The sequence below is a fragment of the Coptis chinensis genome, chromosome 3 (assembly GCF_015680905.1).
Source record: "Coptis chinensis isolate HL-2020 chromosome 3, ASM1568090v1, whole genome shotgun sequence".
NCBI classification, from domain to species: Eukaryota; Viridiplantae; Streptophyta; class Magnoliopsida; order Ranunculales; family Ranunculaceae; genus Coptis; species Coptis chinensis.
Window position 1 is genome coordinate 103,823,709 of NC_141458.1, and position 19,691 is coordinate 103,843,399.

At 37.4% G+C, this 19,691-nt stretch overlaps 1 long non-coding RNA gene and 2 pseudogenes across 3 annotated transcripts; 1 reads left to right on the top strand and 2 right to left on the bottom strand.

Annotated features, from left to right (window-relative positions):
* The first annotated feature begins 167 nt into the window (after positions 1 to 167).
* On the top strand, positions 168 to 11,091 carry LOC147512394 (cytochrome P450 CYP72A616-like; annotated as a pseudogene). Its single transcript, XR_015216083.1, has 9 exons — positions 168 to 190; positions 1,673 to 1,830; positions 1,964 to 2,004; positions 2,689 to 2,889; positions 3,522 to 3,766; positions 3,943 to 4,107; positions 6,502 to 6,556; positions 10,169 to 10,282; positions 10,508 to 11,091. The product of XR_015216083.1 is annotated as a cytochrome P450 CYP72A616-like (transcript).
* Positions 2,838 to 19,401, bottom strand: LOC147512395 (mediator of RNA polymerase II transcription subunit 20a-like; annotated as a pseudogene).
* Positions 13,621 to 17,135, bottom strand: LOC147512396 (uncharacterized). 2 transcript variants are annotated; one of them, XR_015217204.1, is made up of 7 exons: positions 16,938 to 17,135; positions 16,810 to 16,851; positions 16,629 to 16,691; positions 15,577 to 15,617; positions 14,767 to 14,963; positions 14,296 to 14,669; positions 13,621 to 13,833 (listed from the first exon to the last, which is right to left on the bottom strand). It is a non-coding gene; the product is annotated as an uncharacterized LOC147512396 (long non-coding RNA). The 2 variants fall into 2 exon arrangements; XR_015217203.1 differs by lacking the exons at positions 13,621 to 13,833; positions 14,296 to 14,669; positions 14,767 to 14,963; positions 15,577 to 15,617; positions 16,629 to 16,691 and adding an exon at positions 16,513 to 16,577.
* Positions 19,402 to 19,691: the final 290 nt, after the last annotated feature.

Sequence of the window (19,691 nt, forward strand, 5' to 3'; positions counted from 1 at the left end):
ACGAGGGAAGATAGTCATTGCGATGAAAGCGACAACAATGAGCTGAAATCGTAAAGAACATGCAGTATGTTAGGATGAACATTTAATAATATAGTTTCTTGTTCAAAGAAAATTTGAACTTCGTGAGGTCGAGCCGATCGAGGTATGTTCTAATGGTTGTTAGAACAATGAATTATATTGGAACTTCCAAGTAACTCAGCTTCTACTTCCTTATAACTACGTGTATTAAAATGGGCTCACAAAGACGACCATCTTTACATTACTTTCCTCTAACAGTCCACATATCGAAAGCATGCATAGTGCCTATCGTCCAACTTTTTCCTTCCACAAATAGAGATCCCAGATAGAATGTAGAAATAAATATTTCAAAGCAAACAATTGGTAAAAGAAAAAAGGGTTATATTTCTTTTCCGTAAGCACTACACTCTGTCAATCCAAAGCCAATAGCCATTCCAATCCGACTCGACGGCAATTATGATAAATAAACTTTCTCCACTGGGTTATCGCAATAGTCCGACAATTTCAAGCTGGCGAGGAAAGCATGCCTTTGCCGAAATATGATGAGAACACCTGTTATTTAGAATAGAGACTTGAAGTGAACACTCTAACTCGTAGGAGAGGGGTGGTATTGTATCATCGGGTGGGAGAACTTCGATATCGATACCCGACTTCAAATTCGATACCGATATTGGGGGCGACTTCGATTCCTCCTTGATCTAAATCTCAAACTCCCAAAAACAGCAACACCCAATTTTGATACTGAATAACACCCCAACAAACCGAGATCGATACCAAATTTTCGATATCGAGACCAACCAACCCAGCCCAACTCAACATAACGCAGTCAACAACCCAATTTCGATATCGATACCAATCAATTCTAACAACTGAAGTTCGATATCAAGCACCCATTTAAACTTTTGATACCGATACTGAGATAAAACACGGGGACGACATCAAAAATTTAAACGATACCGACATCGGGGCTTGACTTGCCATGGTTGATGTTCAGAAAGACCAAGAAGGATGCCGATACTGATATCAACAGCAGTCCAAAGATGGGATCAATGTAGTAGCAACCTCATTATTTCATAACCGATATCGAGCCGTCAAGATAAGTTTCTTGGACTCCTTAAATTCAGTTTCATTTAAACAACCCCAAATTATTTTTTACAAATTGCAATTCCATTCTATCAATTGATTTATGGGGTTCTTGGTACATGATGTATAAAGGTTAACACGTTTTTGAAATTTTTGTGATATCGGATGGATTGTGATAGTTGGTTTGAAGAAATAAGTTAAAGATAACCGATATTGGGGTGACATCCTCTTAGCTGATGTAGAATGAATGGTAAGTTCTGTTTAATGGCGAAGAGTAAGAGATGGGTTAGCCGTTCTTCTTTGTAGAGAGAAAGATGGGTTTGCATTTTTGTTGCCGGTAAACTTACTTTCATTTGTTGGTCCTCATTTTTAGGAATATATATATAAAGATAAGTGGGAGACATATCTATCGCAGTTTTTTTCTCCACTTTTTAAGTGGTTCGGCCAGTTTTTTCTCCACTTTTTTCTCAATCCATCCTGATTTCTCGTGAGTAAAAAGGGTACTTAAAATTAGCCTACGTGGACACCCTCAGAGAGCAGGAAAAGGGACTGCTATTATATATATATAAAGAAGACAAGGGATCAAAGGTACTCCTTACAAGTTCTTGCATGGGGACCTGAAAGAGTACTCAAATATGTTTATAGAAACATGGTCCAAGCCCTTGAACTTAACGCATTGTATCGTGCCATATGTCATCCCTTTCTTCAACAAAATATTACAAACTCATGGTATGTTATGTTCTTCTGTTCTTCTTAGATAGCTTTAGGAATTGAGATTTTGAAAGTTCATACTATTACGATATGCTTTCTCAATTCTCATTATATATCAGTTGCGTTTGATACTTTGATACTTGAAACACAGGGAAGATCACTCTCTTTTGGCTAGGAACGACTCCTACTATTGTTAGAAAAATGATTTGCTCAAATCCATTTAAATATGAATGAGTAGTTTGTCTCCCAAATTACCCCACTTAAGATGAAATGGGTTTTTTCTTGAAATAGTACGTAATGTGAGAAAAACCTTTTCAAAATGATGCATTTGTTTGAAACAGTGCATTATGCCGAAAAGGTGCGACTTTTCGAAATGTGCACTGGTTTGAAACAGTGGATCATGCCGAAAAGGTGCAACCTTTCGAAATAGGCACTGGTTCGAAACAGTGCTATATGCCGAAATGGTGTGTCCTTTCGAAACATGTGACTTTTCAAAGAGTTGTTTACTTTTTTCCAAGAGTCACTGTCTTGTTTCGAAAAGGCACCACTCACCTATAAATAGTGGATGAATTTGGAGAGAAAAATAAACCAGATCACACAGAGTTCTGATCTTTCTCTTCTCCCTCTGTTCTTAGTCAAATACTATGTTGTGTTCGCTGAGTCTATAAAATTGAAGTGCTAGTTTTCTATAGAAGGAAATCCGTTCTATCTTGGGAGATAGTTTCCCATCAACCTTCAAGCACCGTGAGAGGGAAAATCTGTCTTAAGGACATAGTGTATCTACACTAGGCTCGGATTTAATTAAGAAGTACAAGACACTTACAAGACAAAAGGTTTGTATAGTTTGGTAATTGGTAAAGAGTAAGTACAATTAAGTTGTATATTCCTAACACTCTGATCATTAAGGATCTAGAACTAGTGAAGGATATCCTATGAGAAAAGTTTGGTAAAGTTCAAAAACCACCAAAGAACCCACATATTAAGCTTTTTACTATGGGACTCTCAACTATGGAAGGAGAGAAATGGTTCAAACACAGAAAAATAGTTACCCCTGCATTTCATATTGAAAAACTGAAGGTTTGTTCCGTCCATCCATATCTACTCATTTTAATGCAGACTTTTGAATATCTCCGTCCTCCTGATACTAACTGCAAGATTGCATAAAAGAACAGACTAATCAGATAAACTTCCCCCATTATTCAAGAAAGAAGTAAACTAGGTATAAGGATGGAATAATCTGGTTAGGTCATATATACTTGTTAAAACATACCACCACACGAGTTACATTTCTATAGGGACTTTCTCAAGCTGCAACGTAGTGCTACTGCCCAAAGACACTGACACTCAAGATATACAGATTGAGTGGTAATACAGAGAATTAGTAAAGATACAATGAGCGCTCCTGTTCAAAGAAAACCGGTAAATCTCTGTGACAATTTAAGTAGTTCAAGATGTAACCTTGTCAATGAATGCAATCATCTATTATCGAGAGAAACTAAGTTTGCCTTCTGGGCAACAATCCTTTAAAGATAATAAGTTCAAGAGTACAACTTAATACCACATTGTATTTCATATTTTCTAAGCTAAAGAATGTTTCATTTGTAGACTAAGAGCTGCAACTTTGCAGACAAAAATATAACCAACACTATGATTGAAATTTCCGCACCTCTAGGTTTCATATCATCTAATCATGAATTTCTCGACGACAGGGGATGATGCCTGCATTCTCGACCAGTTGTAGCAAGTTGATTGAGAAATGGAAGAAGATGGTTAGTCCTCAAGGATCTCACGAATTAGATGTATGGCCAGATATCCAAACCTTCAGCTCTGATGTAATCTTACGGACTGCCTTTGGAAGTAACTACGAAGAAGGCAAGAGGATCTTTGAACTTCAAAAGGAGCAAGCTGTACTAGTCCTTGAAGCTTTTAAATCTGTTTACATACCAGGTTTTAGGTACATTCTCAATTCTCTTGGAATTATGGCTACTTCATTTCCCCAAGCTCAAATGCTTGCTCACACAAGCTCTCACACATGTTGACCACACAAACATTCAATTTTTTTTCTAATTAGAAAACCATTACATGACAGATTAATACAGTTTCTAACCATTTCAACCTTTTCTTTTGTAGATTTATCCCCACAAAGAAAAACAGGAGAAGAACGAATCTGGACAAAGAGATCAAGGCAAAACTAAGAAGTCTGATTGAAAGGAAAGTACAGGCAATAAGAAATGGGGATACAGGCAATGATGACTTGATAGGCATGCTTTTGCAGTCTAGTAATCAGTACTTGTTGTGAATAATTAACTGCGGAAACAACGTTACCCACACCAAACGGATCAATCCTACACAAAGATTGATCTTTCTCAATAGACAAGACTTCAACACCCTCCAAGCAATATCCCAACACTTCTCAATATCAAATAACAAGCATATGAAATAAAACAATCAATGTAAAAGAAGAACAAACCACAAGACGAGATATATCGTGGTTCGGCAATTTGCCTACTTCCATTAATCGCGAAGTTCCAAGCTTTACTAGATGTCCGGAGTAACTGATTACAAGTCTCTCTCAATTCACTCACAAAGAATGAACACTCAACTCACAAAGAATTGTTCTCTTGTAATCACTCTCTTTCTTGGTTTTGGAAAAGTTAGGTTTTCCAAAACCGATTTTGTTTTATACCAAAACCAAAAATCGTGATTCTTCGTGAAATGAGGCCCGCAAAAAAGACTCGCTGGCGCTGTATTAAAGCCATGAGCGCTGGCGCGCTTTTCTTTTGCGGCGCTTAAATCCTCGAGTAGTGAGCGAAGTCGCGCTTCACTCGAGGCTGGCGCCGACGACCGTGAGAAACAGAAATTTTCTACATTCTCCACCTCTGAGGTTTTAACACATAAAACCAAGCCGAACACATCCAAAGAAGATCACATCCAAGAGGGAACACCTCCAAAGAAGGAAGACTGGCGAATTAACCGCCTCAAGGGCTATGCCCACACGGGGCTCTTTTCAAACATGTAGGATTTGGAGCAAGTCCAAACAAGTGTTGGAACTTAACTCCGGTGACAACTTTCACAAGATATCAAATAGGGGTTGTCATGGGTGTCTACTTTCTCAAGTGCTACATCACCATCCTCAACGACATCCCAGATAAAGTGATATCGGACATCAATATGCTTGGTCCGACCATGATGAACTTGGTTCTTCGCCAAATGAATAGCACTCGACTATCACAATACACAAAGAACACCGTTTACGCTTTCAATACCCAAATCATCTAGAAGACCCTCGAAGCCATAGTGCCTCTTTTCATCGCCCTCTTAAGCGCCATATACTCGCCTCAAGAGTAGATAGAGCAATCAGAAATAGTGAATATGACCTCCAACTAACCGGTGCACCATGCATCATCATAAACACATAACCGTGAGTCGATCGTCGTCTATCTAGATCACCGCGATAATCGAATCCACAAACCCATCGACATAACAAGTGCCTCCACCATAAGCTAATCCCACATCCAAAGTACCCTTCAAGTACCTTAGTACCCATTTCATCGCCTCCCAATGCTTTGCTTCCGTGATTTGCCATATACCGCCACAACAACACTAATCGCCTCGTGGAAATGTCCGGGTGCAGTAACACCATAGCATACATCAAACTACCCGCGGACTTGCATAAGGAACATTAGCCATATGCTTTTGTTCCTCCAATCAACTAGAGAGAACTTAGCTTAAAAAGCCTAAAATGCCCAAATTAAAGGAGTAGAAACCGACTTTGCATTCTCCATACCAAATCGAAATTACTTTTCGAATGTATTTCTTCCGAGATACAACTATCCGCCGCTTCTTCCTATCTCTCGTCAATCTCCATGCCCAAGATCTTCTTGGCTCCACCTAAGTCTTTCATCTCAAACTCGAGCTAAGTTGAGATTTCAACTTGTCTATCTCCACCATGCTTTTGGAAGCAATAAGCATGTCATCCACATAAAGCAGGAGATAGATGAAGTCATTACCACGAAGCCTTCTAAAGTAGACACAGTCATATCATACTTTTACTTGGTGTACTCATGTCAGATCATGAATGTGTCAAAGCGCATTGTACCATTGCAGGCGATTGCTTTAACCCGCATAAAGGACCGATTCAATTTGCATACATAATCTTCTTTTTTCAAGAACGACAAACCCTTCAGTTGTCTCATATAGATCTCTTCTTCCAAGTCCCCATGCAAGAAAGTTTTCACATCAAGTTGTTCTAACTCCCAAGTGAAAGCAACTAAACTTAATAACACACACGAATGGACGTATGTTTGACCACCGGGAAAATACCTCATTGTAGTCAACTCCTTCCTTACGTGAAAAACCCTTTGCTACCACTCTTGCCTTGTACCCAAGATCTTGTTTGACTCGGGAAGGACCTCTTTCTTTTCGAACACCCATTTATCGCCGATAGTCCTTTTGCCCCTTTTGGCAATAAAACTAGGTCCCATGTGTGATTTTTATCAAGAGATTCCATCTCCGCTGCATAGCTACCAACCAATCTCAGAATGAGCATCTCTAACGGCCTTCCTTGAAGCTATCCGCTCATCATCTTCGATATTCGGTGCATATGCTACTAAATCCACCCGACCATAGTGTTTCACCGGCTTCGTGCCCATACTTGTGCACTTCTTTAACTTGTCTCTCGTGGCCTAGGGTCACCACTACAAGTTCATGGATGCTCTTGCTTCTTCTTCATGTTCTTTGTGTGGTTCCATGATTTGGTACCTCATCATGATCTAACCGGTCATCTCACAGATCGCATAACTCAAGCTCAAGAGCTTGAACTTCTATGGACTCACCATTTCGCTTCTGCCTACTTCCGGAACCATCAAAGATAACACGGAAGTCTCATCAAAAGTAACATCTCTGGCGACCGGGGAACTTGTGGGCTTCTAGACACCACAATCTGTATCCCTTTACCCCATTTGGCGAAGCCTAAGAATATGGCCTTCCTAGCTCTAGGATCTAGCTTTGTCGTCCCTCACATGGTAGTAAGTTGTCGATCCAAACACTCGCAAGATACTATAATTTGGGTTACCCCGACCACACCTCATAAGGTGTCCCTGCAATCTATAGCTGGTATCGGTGACCTATCAGACGGGTAACACGCCATGGACACGTGATCCGCCTAATACTCTTTTGCCTAGGCGGCATTAGACAATAAACATCTTGCTCTTTCAAGCAAAGTTCTATTCATCCCTCTCGCCATTCCATTCTGGCATTGGCGTGCCCTCGATCCGATTGTTGTCCGGCAATTCCCTCATTGCGCCATGAGAACTCTTGGAAAGGTCCATAGGTATACTCAAGTACCATTGTCGGACCGTAATGTCTTTACCTTCCTATCCGTGCGATTCTCAACCCTTGCCTTCCACTTCTTAAATGTCTCAAACACTTCATCTTTTCGATTTCATCATATACACCCACACATAGCGAGTATGATCATCAATGAATGAGACATAATAGCGGTTACCTCCCTTGGAAGCCACCCGGAGGTCCCCAAACATCCGTATGCACATAATCAAGGATGCTGTCGTGCTTGCTTGCTTGACTTGAACTTGACTCTCAGCGCTTCGCTTCCCATAGACTTAATGCTCACAGAACCCCATACTTGGCTTCTTCAAGTTCTTCAAGAACCTCGCTTGCACAACTCGGACAAACCCTTTTCACTCATATGCCCTAAACGTATATGCCACATCTTAGTGCACTCGGAATCATTACTACATGCACCCATCGCTACATCGCTTATCACCGTACTACCAATCGAGTATACAAGGTTCCATATTTTTGACCCTTCATAACAATTAAAGAGCCATTAACAATATTTAGGACTCCACCTTCAGCCTTCACAAACTTGTGGCCTTTGGAATCCAAGGTACCAAGAGAAATAAGACTTTTCTTTAGCTCAGGAACATGTCTCACATCGGTTAGAGTCCTCACTACACCATCATACATCTTGACCCGTATAGTAAATGGCTCTTTAATTACCCATTAAAACAGAACCACCATCAATGCTCTCATAAGAAGTAAACCACTTTCTATTCGGGCACATATGATAGGAACATCCGGAATCAAGAATCCACCTCTCGGTCATATAGTCTTGTGTGGACACACAAAGACTGAACTCATCCTCTTCAGAGCCTAAAGCATAATTTGCCTCAAATTTTGCCTTACCTTTCTTCTGACCATCTCTCTTGTTCTCTTTCTTGGTGGGGACAATTACTTGCATGTAATGTCCTTTTTCATTGCAATCAGAAGATCGTACATGTTTTAAAGGCTTCTTTGACTTGGACCTAGAATTATCATTACTTGAATAATTCGTTCGCATTTAATTTTCTCTTGCCACTAGCCCCCCGACTTGCATCAATGCTATTCTCTACACGTGTCTTCTTCATTAACTCATAAGAAAGAAGAGCACTCGAACTTCGTCAAGATCGACGACTTCTCCGTTCATGAATGTAGTCATTAGATGCTCATAGCTTTTCGGCAAAGGAGAATATTAAACATGCCGCTTTGATCCTCATCATCCATCTTCATACCAACATTCAAATAATCCGCTAGGCGCCGACGGAACTCACTCACGTGCTTTTGCATCGTTGAACCATCGACCATCATGTACCGATAAAGACGCTTCTTAAGGTACATCTTTGTTCGTCATGCTCTTGGTCATATACATAGACTCTAGTTTGAGCCAAATACCGGGTAATTTGTATTTTCTCCCATCACACTATACATGACCTCATTAGCAAGACATAACCGGATTGATGAACAAGCCCTCAAGATCGAACTCTTCCCAATCATCATTACTCATACTTTCGCCTTTAGATTTAATCCCCTTCAAAGCCTCAGGCAAACCTTGTTGGATGAGGATGTCCTTTACTTGGACTTGCCAAATCCCAAAGTTATTCTTCCCATTAAACTTTCTACTTCAAACCTTTGCGTTTGACATCTTGGGAGCCATCTTTCAAGTTACACACAATAACCCAAAAGAAACGGTTTCACCTCGAATTTAATCGAACACCTTGTCTACACAAATTTTTAGTACTAAACTCAAAATCCTAGGTCGTGATACCTATGCTCGATACCAATTGTTGTGAATAATTAAGCTGCGGAAACAACGTTTACCCACACCAAACGGATCAATCCTACACAAAGATTGATCTTTCTCAATAGACAAGACTTCAACACCCTCCAAGCAATATCCCAACACTTCTCAATATCAAATAACAAGCATATGAAATAAAACAATCAATGTAAAAGAAGAACAAACCACAAGACGAGATATATCGTGGTTCGCAATTTGCCTACTTCCACAATCGCGCGAGTTCCAAGCTTTACTAGATGTCGAGAGTAACCGATTACAAGTCTCTCTCAATTCACTCACAAAGAATGAACACTCAACTCACAAAGAATTGTTCTCTTTGTAATCACTCTCTTTCTTGGTTTTGGAAAAGTTAGGTTTTCCAAAAACCGATTTTGTTTTTATACCAAAACCAAAAATCGTGATTCTTTTGTAGAGGCCCATAAAAAGACTGGCTGGCGCCTACTCTGGCCGAAACGCTGGCGCTACCGAAAGAATTTTAAAGCCATGCTGCGCTTTTTTGAGCGGGCGGCGCTAAATCATCGGAGTAGTGAGCGAAGTCGCGCTTCTCGAAAGCGCTGGCGCTCGACCGTGAGAAACAGAAATTTTTCTACATTACTCCATAGAAGCAACTAATCCAAAAGTTAATGGGATGACAATTGATGAGGTGATAGAGGAATGCAAGTTGTTTCTGCCGGCCAAGAAACAAGTTCAACCCGCTAACATGGACAATGATCTCTAAAGCACGGACGCACCTATCAATGGGTCGTCGGTCCGCCGACACGCGTCGGACGCTGACGCTGACACGACGCTGCATGGACGCAGCGTCCGACCTTGGTCAACACAGTCAAGACGCAGTCAACTAAACCGGACGCAGGTCAAGACGCAGTCAGGACGCGGTCAACATGGTCCGGACGCGGATTTTGACCCAAAAAAATAAAAAATAAATCAAAATAATATTAAAAAACTCAATTTTTTCAATTTTTGTTTTGTTAAGACTTATGATATGTTTTTAAAATTTGATTAGGAAATATTAAACTTAATTTTATGGTTATTTATCTTTAATAGTTTTGAATTTATGAATGTTGATACATTTAATTTAGTTTATAATGTTTAATTTATATAAAATAAAATTATAAATATTAATTAATTTCTGCGTCCTTTGACGCGTCCGCGTCCTACTTTTTTGAGATATAATCGAGTCGCTGCGTCAGTGTCCGCGTCCGTGTCCATGCAACATAGACAATGATTGTCTTAGCAATGCATCCAAGCTGGCAAGAGAAGGCGAGGGAAGAGGTTTTACAAGTATGCGGGAAAGACATGCCCAAATTCGAAAATCTAAACCATTTAAAGATTGTGAGTATTTCTCCTTCAATATGCAATTTATAGGGATATCACTAGCCTATTTGATGACTTGTAATAGAAAAGAACTTGAGATGAGAAAGTTAACACAATAAGGTGTCGTCATATACTCATATACGGCACTACACTACTACTAATTAGTCGTTTTTTGGTCTTTTAAAAGTATAAAAATGTTTTATTCGCACGCCATTGTGACTGACATACCAACTTCCACTGCAGGTTACAATGATTCTACATGAAGTCCTAAGGCTATATCCCTCTGTGATCCATCAGTTTCGATACACATCCACGAAAATAAAATTGGAGAATTCTCCCTCCCAGCTGGGGTCCATCTCATTCTCCCAACACTTCTTATTAATCATGATCATGAAGTATGGGGCGATGATGCAGATGAATTCAGACCAGTGAGATTCTCAGAAGGAATTGCAAAGGCATCAAAGGATCATGTAGCATACTTTCCATTTGGATGGGGACCAAGGATCTGCGTAGGGCAGAACTTTGCTATGATAGAAGCAAAGATGGCACTGGCTATGATTCTGCAACACTTTGCATTTCAGCTCTCACCCTCATATGCCCATGCCCCTTATACCGTCATCACTCTTCAGCCACAACACGGAGCTCAAATCATACTACACCGTCTGTAACGAGTATCCCAAGATTGTCGTAGCAACACAACAATATTATGCAAGTGTAATGTGATTTAAATCACAGAGTTATACGTGGTCAATCAGTTGATTTGTTTTAAGTTGTTCAGTTATTTATAATAAAGATTAAAGAAGACATAAGTATGTCACAGCACAGAATATGGGAGCCTGCTACCCCTTTACTCAAGAAAATAACTGTGTTCCTATCAGGGCCGAAAATATCGGTTGACAAATCGATTTTTTGCTGATATTTATCGTTTTTTCAGCCTACTGACTTAAAAACATTCGAAATATCGGCACCAAAAATTAAGTTAATTTTAAACCGATATATATCAATAAAACTGATATAAAGATATATATCGGTAATATATTCTGACATATTCTGATATATTCAATATATATCGTTTGACTTAGTTGGACAGTTTGACTTTTGACCGATTTTGTTGACTATTGACCGATATATTTCGATATATTATGATTTTTCGATTTTTTTGAATATTATCAACAAAATGGGCAAAAACGATATATCGATCCGATTTTTCAATTTTTCCAATATGTATCGGTTTTGGGAGGGTCCAAAATATCTTCAAATCCCGAAAATTTTGGCCTTGGTTCCTATATCTATTCACATCCAAAAACAACATGGTGACTGATAGCTTTATTGTTTATCAGCTCCAGAAACTTAAACAAAACATATGTCATATACACATTACCCTTAACTAGTAAACGGGCACGTGCGTTGCACGTGCTAGGAAAGAAAAATTGGGGAAAAGAATAAACGCATGTAAATTAGAATAGTAAATTAAAAAGTTCAATAAGGAAAAAACCACTTCAATGCGTTAGTTGTATTCTTTGTTTGATTCGATTTTTGATGCTCTACCATCGCCTATTAATTTTTTGTTGGTTTAAATAAGTAGGTAGCTTGGACAGGAGAAAAAAATTGTAGCTAGTTTAAAAACAATTTTATTTATTTATTATTTAGAAACGATCACATTTGGAAATAATTAAAAAAATGCATTGGACACTATTAATATTTGGAGTGAATATGTGGTGTGAATTGAATGTGTAAATAATAGCTTTCCATAAGATGGTTATGTGGCAAGATTACAATTTAAAAGCTTTCAATATAATGTGGATCTTATTTCATGTGTATAGAGATTGAATGATTCAAATGATATGGTGTTGTTTTTTTTCAATCCATCTGTATGGAGGCGACAAAAGGAAGAAATTATGGATGCTAGCTAGTTGCATCGCTGAATTTTTACATTGGTTATTAGTCCACATTCTAAAAATGCTATTAGCACCCCCAACTCCACATGCAGAACTTTGGCAAGTTTTGGGCTTCAACTTGATTAACATAATGCAATGGAATGTTGGTTCTTTGAGAGTCAAATTAAGTGTAATGATTGAGTAGTTAGCAGCAGGTGCAGAGTGCATGGTAAAGGAGGCATTATAAGCGTGATCCATTGTGCATAATAACTATGATATGCCTAGATGATTATAGAAACATTTTGTCAAGCGGCAACATTTTGATTATAGAAACATCCATAATACAGACTGGTGTAGTGGGAAAAATGGTAGTGATCTTCGTAAAAAAAAAAAAAATTGTTGGATTGGTATTAAAAACTCTAATATTGCTTCAACGAAAGATGAGACATGCCATGATTGGTAATTTCAGGTATGCACATGCAGGTCAGGGCATAACTTCCTACTAATCATCATAACAAATTAATCCAAAAGTTTGTAACACCCAAATTAAGCTTAACTACAAATACCCGCTAATAAGTTGACTAAAGAAATGGAGATATACCAGTGGAAAGATTTCATGGGTTCAATGAGAGTAACGAGATTGCCATATCCCTTGATGAGTTGATCAACCTGGTCTGGGGTAATCACGTCCTTAAACTTTGCCATCAGTACGTGTTTCACCAATCCAGTTGCTTCCACCATTTCTATCTCATTGTTATCTCCAAGAAATGAGAAATGGGGCCTTAGCTAGCTACCTCCTTTCACTGTTATCTCTCTAAACTCAAAGCAGCCCAGTTTGAAATTGAAACTTCGAAGTTCAAACATACGAAAAGTACTGAATGCTTATCTGCGTTTCAACAACCTTTGAATCAATTAAGAACTGTAAAAAAGTTAATTGGCTTCTAAATCATTCATTTAGTTGGTTAATTTAATACTGAACTTTCCGGGAAAAAAAAAAAAAAAAAAGCTTCAGTATCTGACTTTCTTCTACAGATAGATTAGCATTGAGCTGCTAACTACTGCTGGGAGGTTACACAGAGAGTACAGATATATGAAGTGTAAATTCAAGAAAAAGCACGAGGTAATTATTATTTCAGATTGATAACAAAAGACATAATATCCATTGTTCTGGCTCCCCTTGAGTGTCTAGAGAAACCCTGTAAGGAAAATAAATAGAAACTAAAAGTTGATGCAACTGAAAAGCTTTAGAACCATTTCCAAAAACAGACATGAAAAACAATTCTCATATATAAGGAGGCCATTTACACGAGGTTGAATTGAAAGTACCATGTAATACAAATGCAACAAACCAAGCCAATACACTTTTGGAACTTCAATTTCTATCGACCTTCTTGTATTCTCATTTTACAAAGAACTCGAGAGTTTGGGCCTAGTGATCAAGAAATTAAACGTGGAAGAACTATTAGCAGCACCGAAATAGCCTAGGAGGTATCAAAAAATATAGATACAAACAAAACCAGGTACAACCCTCCATTTTTTTCGTTCTCTTGATTCAGTCACTCTAGTTTACTATGCAAACCAATAGTATTTTTGAACGAAAAATTCAGACAACGATGAAAGCTGACTGTAATGTAGATGAGAAACGGGATGCAATAGTCTGAGAGGCAAAAGCTTGAATCTGTTTCTTGGCATCTACAGGAAGAGAAGACGTAGTTGAGAATATCAAATCAAGGAATACAAAAATAACAATCCGAGAAGATGAGAAGTAGAATAACTAAAGACAGAATGGTTACATAGTTACATTCTAAGAAAATAAAAAGGACGATAAGCTTATAAACCATTCAAATGTAATTTAGTAAAAAAACATACTTTACTAACACAATAACCAACAAAGTCTGATTATTTTTCTCTTCATGATATTGTGAATTTGTTACTTTTAAGAACACTTATCATCTGATCCTGCGACTGCCAGTCTTTTTAAAAAGTTCACTTTTAAAGAAATTGGAAAATAAGCTTAAAAGACGATGTATTAGTACTCTAAAGAGATAGAACAATTCTTTTGTGAGCTAACGCGACGTGGTCTCACAGTATATATTTACTGTCCCAAGACCACATCACAAAGTAGCTTGCTAACAAATTCAAATGAAGACATACCTCTTTTTACCTCCATCTAGTAACATTCATTGAATCCCACAGAATCTACAATTATCCAACTCATGAATCCCAGTAATGATAGCAAGGTGATGCAACATCAACTATGAGTTACCCCGTATCCTTTTCTGAGTGAATGGCCATGGCCGCTACTCCCGAAATCTGTCTCATATAAGCATAACTTCACTAAGAGCATAGATCAAGCTCTTTCTTGACCTGTATTACTGCTTTCAGAAGGCCCTTATCTTCATCTGCATAAAAAGAAACACTTGTGATCCTTCACAATGTTGACTAATGCTGCCTAGACAGAGTCACTATTAGCCAGAGTTGTTTCATTCCCAAAATCTAGAGACAGTGTCTGCAATGTCATCCATAACCTGTATTTTAATATAGGAAATTAAATTACAAAAAGTTACAATGTAATAGATTGGATATAACAACTTTTGATCCATTAAAAACCATAGATCAACATACTTAGCCCTTGTTAAAGCAACATTAGTACGCTGGAAATTGGATAAAAAGTCGGTGTCTCCACCACTGTTTGATCTAACAGTAGAGATTATAATGATGTCTTGCTCACCACCTTGAAATCCGTCTACATACTTCACCCTTACATCAAAGTCCTCAATGTTCTGGTACATCTTTCCAAATTTCTCTTGAATTGCAGCAACCTAAGCGGCATAGGGAGATATTATAACGATGCTAATCTTTTGCTTGGATACTTCCCATATTGTAAAAAAAAACAATGTATGAAGTCATTAATATCAAAACAACAGTGAATAACGATGTATACACGTGGAGAATAATTTAGTACCCTCCTTCGGTCCTAACTCCAACAATGAGCAAAACAGGGAGGGCAAATGGTAAGTATAATGTGTAATTAAAATTTTCTTTTGAACCATACAAAAGCAAGATATCTTATAGGGGAAAAAACAGAGGGGTGGGTTAGAACATATAATACCTTTAAAAAGACTTCAAGACAATTGTGAATACAACAACTACTTCTACTATGTTTTTCCTCCTATGACCAACATCATCAACTTCTTCTCTTCCAAGATAGGAAGATAATGCTTTTCATAGCTCCGACTTTTAACATTTGGAGCATCCAAGACCTTCTCTTGATAGAACTTCGAATTTGGGAAACAACTTATTTTAGGATGCATTCGGTAATGCATATCAAGAAGGTGCTTTGAACATTCCATTGAGCTCAATCTCTCAAATAAACTTCTCAATTCATTCTAACAAACAAATGAAAGAAAAATAAAAAATAAAAAAATAACTTACATGACTGGATTGGTGATGCCATAGTTGTCAACCAGAAAGGCCTGAGAAGAGAAGGCAAACAGAGAGAGAACACCAATTTGGAACTCAAGTTAGAAATTCATAATTGGCATTTCTTAAAAGAATGTATATGTATATATAATGTAATTATTTGAAGAACCCGGTATGTAACCGAAAGTACCAAACAAAATTAAAAACACATTAATATAAGACAAACTTGCAAATCGTAGTGCCTGTGTAATTTTACTAAACAAAAAGCCACATACTAAAGACAAATTTTATACAATCCAAATTTCAATCCAAATACAAAATGTTCTAAAAACAAAAAGCCACACCAGTGTTTTGTCACCTTAGATTATGAACTTAACCCTAGGACAACCAAAGCCCTTGAATCACCTTAGATTAAGTTCTATTCTCACCAGCAAACTTTTAAAATGATATCCACCAAAGCTTGTGTGTATTGTTAGTGTCCAGTGGATCATCTGGTTAAGGCCCTCGTGGTTGTATCAGAAGGTCCTAGGTTTGATTCCCACTTACATTTTTTTTGGGGTGGGGGGTCATTTCTTTACACCTAGTTGCTTGTAAGCAACATCCTTTATTATAAAGAGGTTTTAAAGTTTTTTGATATTCAAGTCAGTGACTGTTTTCTTATGCTCTTACATTTTGTCATATTTCTTGGTGGTTTAACATTGTCTTTTCTCACCTTTAAAAATTGGTTATCTGAACTTATGATTTTTCTCGTTCGGTTTAATTAACAAACGACTTACACAATGCTATATCAAAAAGGTATTTAATGTTTCTAGATGGACTCCATCCATTGGAGCCAATGAGCCATACACGAGCCTATACTTCCATTTGATTTTTAGTCATCTTAGCAATTGTTTCCTTCAATAGATTACATCCAAATCCAAGAGGCGAAAAACAAAGCATTAAACAATATGCTTTATTAACAGGAGGACTATTACACGAGTTGGTTCTCTTGGTATCTAATCTCTTCTGGAAACCTTCAAGAAATTGAAACAAACACAGTTATTATTAAAATAAAACATGATTACCTCTTCTAAGACCGAAGATTCCTTATCATTCTCTAATTGTTTGATTATATCATCTAAGCTGGCCTGCAATTAAAAGGGAAAATGTATTTTATTCTAAGAATTCAGATTCTACTTAGTAAGTTTGTATAGACATTCATACATCGAAAGCATTTATACATGGAGTAAAAGCATCTTTATTTACCTCCTCCGCATCTTTTTCTTTCTGTAAATCGGTTAAAACAACCTAGAGATTGGCCAGTTAATCAGAAAATAATTAGCATATAACTTGAAAAAGTAAATAAACATGAAAAGTGTCCCTGCGACATGTACCATTCCGTCGGAGTGATATGTGTGTGGCATTGCAATTCGATCACGTGCATTATCTTCCGAGACAGAAGCCCTGACAACACCACTATGACCGTGAGGCCCATTAACTTTTTCCCAGACGCACCTATAATGAGACCCAATAATAGTGGGCAATAAACAAAAAAACGAAGAATTATCAAGTTTTCCCACAAAGTGGAGAGAAGAAATTTTTTCATGCATACCGAAGAGCGAACGTATTTTCGCAGACGAGGAGCACACAGTGATTTGATGCGCGCTTGAATGTTGCAGTCTACACAACAACAAACCAAAAAATAAAATTTAAAACACTGAAGCAAAGCGGAGAGTTTAGCACTTTCTGGTGACAACTTTAAAATTAAGAAACTGAAATTAAAATTAAGAATTCCCATAGAATTCGGTTTGAAGTGAAAAGAAGAATTAAGAGGGAAAAAAGTATAAACACTGAGAAAATTGCATACTAACCTTTAAAATGATTGGCTATTGGTTCAATAGAAATCATTCTGATGGAGAGCAAGTTAGGAATTATCAAATTTGTAGTTTCGATTTTAAAGTTAATTTGGGTATTGGTCAGGAACGAAGAACACGAGTGGGTTTCTTTTTTTTAATTGAGAAAACCTCAAACGGTGTCTCTGCCTCTCGTTTTGCTGAATAAGTTGACCTTCATAGTTTGGGAAGAATTGAAGAAACTGGATGGAAATTGTTATTTTAGTATTTGGGAATATAGGAGCGGAGAAGACTAACTAAACAGTTTTCTTTTTTTTTTTTAATTGGAAACGGTCTCTGTTTTACGAAGAAGTTGAGTTTTATAGTCCGGAAAATGATGTAAATTACCGATTTACCCTTTCAATGAAGAACAAAAGGAAAGTGGCTGTCTAACTTTCCGATACCCATCCCATCAAAAACTTTGGTGTAAAACCGAAAATACGGGAACTAATTGGGAAATCTGGTATCCGCTTTATATATAAGATATGCTGCACAGACACACAGTTGACCAACAACCAAGACAGTTCATTCATCTAAAAGCCAGATTACGAAGCAGACACGAGACCGAGACTAATAAAAGAACCTAGACTTTGGAATTGATACTCAAACAATATCACTAATAACCAAGGTTTACAGTAAACATATGGTTAAGATCACCTACACGGCTTCTTTTTTTGGGAAAACAATATTCATTTAAGAGTTGTCCCCACTTTGGTAAGACAAAAATATAAGATTCATCCAAGACGCAAGATAGCGTTAGCAACCAGTTCTAACTTAAAAGCAAGTATAACTAGTACCATAAGAAGAGGAATAACCTTGGTAATCTGAAGCCATTCTATAATTCAATCTTCTAATTTCTCACATTCGATTGTAATAGATGAGTCATGACCGTTGCGTACTGAACCACAGTGTGTTGTGGAGTGTAGTGGTCTGCAAGACCATACCCTGCAAAGTTTGGTTCGATATGCATCAAAGCCACGTGCAATGACCTCTTTGAGACAATTTCTTGCCACATATCAAGAAACTCTTCCATTATTACTCTAGATTTTTCTACTGAAGAAATCGGAAGATATTCCATCTGCCAAAAGAGAGTAGAAGGAATTAACTATATGTGTCATGTATTCGTATTTAAGTATGAAGAGATCCATAGCCTCAAATCTAGGCATTGCAAGTTATATTCAAACTAGACGGCAGTTTCCCAAATAATGTATCATGCATTGAGTTATTAGTCGCAATGCAGTTTTCTGAAACCTATATAGAGTTGTGTATGATTTAATAGTTTGCATTTCATACAGTATACTAACTAGGAAGAGATAACGTAATGTGCTAAGCATTACCTCCAAAACGATGCCCCTCAAACTATTTGCATTAGTTGCAACAACTTTCCCAATCCTCAATTGGAAATCACCAAGTTGATATTGTATCCCCTACACACAAGAAACCTTATAAGGATACAAGACAAGAGCACGACGAGAAGAAGTTTGTTGGGGAAGAGAGATAACCTCAAAATTAACGGAAATGCGAGATCTATAAGACTGTAACTTTTCCATGATCATTTGAACCAATGTATCGGCCTTCAAGTACAATCCGTGACTACGAATAATAAAGTAGTATTTACTTAGTTGTTCTTGCAGTGAAATTCCCATTAAATCCCGTGGAAACTCTGGAGGATTAGCTACTGACTAATCTAATAACAATAACAATAAGAAGAATCGTAAATTCATAATTTAGAAGATTGGGTTGGGTATGAAAAAAAAATGTATACCTCTAGTATTGGCTTTGTAGTAGTTAAGAGTAGTTTTCTATCTGCCACCTTTAGAACCGTTAATAGTTTCAACGCATTGAGATATTTCAGTTAATATTTGAGTGTTCACCGTTGTTCTTCTACATTTGCTTGCCAATAAAGAACTCTTTCGCACAATAAACTAGTATAATGCATTGCAAGCAATGGAGTGTAGTATATCATTTATTTGGCTCTCTTTTTATAATAATAATATATTATATTTATTTATTTATTTCCGCGACTTGATTAATTCTTTGATAATTAGACAGATAAATTAAGAAAAATAGACTATATCATTGTCTAGTTTATTGCAAGTGTAACAATATTGAATGAATATTCTTGCTACGGTTATTTTATTACGCACTTGAACCAACAATCGTGGTATTAACATGTGTAAAGCTTTTCAAGACGCATTAATGTAATTATATATCAATGCTTTCATGTGTGGTAAATGTGAAGAATTATACCTTTAT